We start from the raw sequence: 2960 nt of genomic DNA, 5'->3' as shown, positions 1-2960 counted from the left end.
GTCAGGTCGGGTCAGCGCCGGGGACCGGAGGTCGGAGCCGGCGGTCGGATCTGGTCGGCTCCGACGTTCAGCGACGGCGCCGGGGACCGGGGGCCGGTGCGCTTGGGATGGAGAGGGGGTAGGGAGAGAGAGAGAGAGAGGGAGAGCCGGCGATCGGAGGTCGTAGCGGGCGGTCTGGTCAGCGCCGGCGACCTTAGGTCGGAGCCGGCGGCCGGATCGGGTCGGCGCCGAAGGTCAGCGACGGCGCCGGGGACCGGGGGCCGGTAAGCTGGGGGTGGAGAGAGGGTAGGGAGAGAGAGAGAGGGGGAGAGCCGTTGGGAGAGAGAGGGGAGAGCCGTTCGAAATGTAGGGGTAGAGACTAGACCTTCAGCGGGGAGAGAGAGGGGAGAGCCGTTCTTTAAACTTACTAAAAGAGTAAGGAAATAAGACAATATAGAGTATTGTCCAATGCACTAGATTATGGTTGCTCAATCATATAGTAAAAATCTGGATTTCTATAAAGAAAGGATTGGGGCTATTAATGTTCTTTGCTGATTTGTTGATGCAGCGACAAGGTAGAGAAGCCAACATTAAAAGCTACACGTTGTTCACTATATTGGGAAAATAATGTTGCACGGAAGAGTTTGGTTAGCTTATAATGTCATTTATTTATGTTCAGTATTTAGAATTCTCTCCGGATGAACTATACATTACAACCAGATGGGAAAGCTTTAATCCTTTTTTATTTTGTTGCTTTTAACAATGATTATTGTGCCTACCACTACTAACTTGAAGTCCTTTCCTAAGTATCTTCCCTGGCTATAACTATGCGAAAAATGTTTTTGTTTTTTATCCTAACTCTTGACCCCTTTTATGAATGGGAAGCCAATATCGTCTTTATTTATGTAAACAAAAGCTCATCTTCCCCTCCTGATAACATAGAACACCAGTGAAAGGTGTTCAATGGGTTTGGATGACATACAATGTTGCTGAAATGGTGGGATTAGGTCATTATGTGTCATAGCTGAAACAGATACAGATATAGAACTTATTTTGTGAAAAAGGGTAGTGTCTAGACCAACTCACCTTAACTATTTCGTCGGGTGTCTGCGCCTTTATAAATACAAGTACCAGGTAACTTGCCAACAAAAGGAAAAATCAGCTGGAATTGCAGAGAACTGAGCAATTAAGAGAACTTTATAGCTCCCTGATGTTGAGTTCTTAATGCTCTAGCTTGATTCTCAAGCAAGATTTTTGGAAAGCAACAATTCCATGAAGTCAGACTGAGGAAATAGTTGCAGCTCTTTCTCAAGTTTCATTAAGTTAGGAATTTCATTAAATATACTACATTCATCAAATTGCCTAGTCTATATCCACAGCTGATGCAACTCCGTACCGACGCCTCACTACTACTTTTATTTTTCAATTAATTAACGGATAAGCGATTTCATAACCTGAGCTTTCCTTAACCAGCTGACCTTACTTCGTAACCTTAGCCTCCCTTTCTTTAGAGTTTTCTAGTTCGACTAACCTTGAGCTCTTCGCTTCGTGCCTTACTTCTGCTCGCAAGAAAGGAAGCAAGTTTAGCGAACCTAGAAATGGATTTTGTGGACTAGTACCAAGATCGAGTCCGAGACAAGCGAATCTAGTGAAAGTGAAGAAGACCTACAACCAGAGGCTAAAAGGTCCGCGGTTACATTATCTCGAGAAGATCTCACTGATACAGAGTTGTATTTTTTAGTATGCATAGCACTCATCTTTAACATCGGCCAAGGGTAATTTCTTGAAACTCCAAATCTTGTGCATGGAGTTTGCTTTTTGATATGTTGATTAGAACTTATATAGTGCACCGATAGCACACTTGGTTATATCTTAGATCAAACCTATTCTTCGATCGACCTTTTATAGTTTTCATATATATGGAAAGAAGAAGCTAGGAAAAGATTCTAAACAATTCTATTTAATTATCTAATTGCATCTATAGATGCAACACTTGACAATTACAATATCACTTAATTTTGAACTGGAAGCATCAGTTGAAACAACTAATAGCTTCTCGGCTTATTTATTAAAATGAAGCATTAAATTTCTGTAAACGTAGATCATGAAATTCAGTTGGTTTTCGTTTTAACCAACTCAAGCTTGCTTATTACTTCCATCAAACACTTCACTTGCAAGCTCAATTTATTCCTCCCATTCACCTTTTAAACCCCAAAATCTAAATATGTAGAATTGAATTGATGGGCGAATAAAAATCAACCAAACTTATCACCATTAAAGCTACACCAGACTAAACTTATGACTTAAGTGCAGTCAGATACACCTAAAGATACAAAATAAATGTAAAATCCATCAACCAAATCAGTTAGATAAGTTGTAGCAGTCAGCAAAACAGAACTGAAGATGCAAAATAAACTCAAAATACATCAACCAAATTGAAATAGTAAAGTAAAAATTGAAAACTAACCACGGCAAAATACAGAAGAGCATGACGATAACAAAGATGTTAATCAGCTAAACCATCAATTTAGTGATATATATAGCAGTGATTAAAAGATAGTCTGAAGCGAGCCTCGAGGCGAGTCCTAGGGTGAGGCGTTGCAAAAAACTCACCGAGGCATTTTGGGAGGCGAAATTATTGAAAGGGGAACGCCTCAAAATTTAAAGTGTTTGCCTAAGCATTGGGGTCGCGTAAGCGTGAGTAGGGGTTCTTATCGGGTGGATCAAACAGATAAATATGCTTAACGGTTTGGCTTATCGAATATTGGCTTTTAAATATATTAATCCACAAGTCAATCAATAAGATATAGGTTGGTTCGGTTCAAATTAGTAATTATTGGTGTATTGGCTCAATTATTTCATGCTTCCTTATTTCACTCGCCAATATATTGATCTCCCATAAAACCTTTTTTCCATACTCTACTTAAGCTTATAATTGTAATTTAAAACAGAGTGAAAAATACATAAAAACTTAAATTTTG

General features: G+C 39.9%; 1 long non-coding RNA gene across 1 annotated transcript in view; it reads right to left on the bottom strand.

Annotated features, from left to right (window-relative positions):
* LOC107879656 overlaps positions 1 to 2688 on the bottom strand; it is a 19839-nt gene extending 17151 nt beyond the window's left edge. The window contains exon 1 of the long non-coding RNA XR_001677048.2: positions 2447 to 2688. This is a non-coding gene — a long non-coding RNA (uncharacterized LOC107879656). The remainder of the gene's footprint in view (positions 1 to 2446) is intronic.
* Positions 2689 to 2960: the final 272 nt, after the last annotated feature.

Source organism: Capsicum annuum, chromosome 8 (genome assembly GCF_002878395.1).
Source record: "Capsicum annuum cultivar UCD-10X-F1 chromosome 8, UCD10Xv1.1, whole genome shotgun sequence".
NCBI lineage: Eukaryota > Viridiplantae > Streptophyta > Magnoliopsida > Solanales > Solanaceae > Capsicum > Capsicum annuum.
Note: the sequence above shows the minus strand (reverse complement) of the source record. Positions and strands in the feature narration are given on the sequence as shown.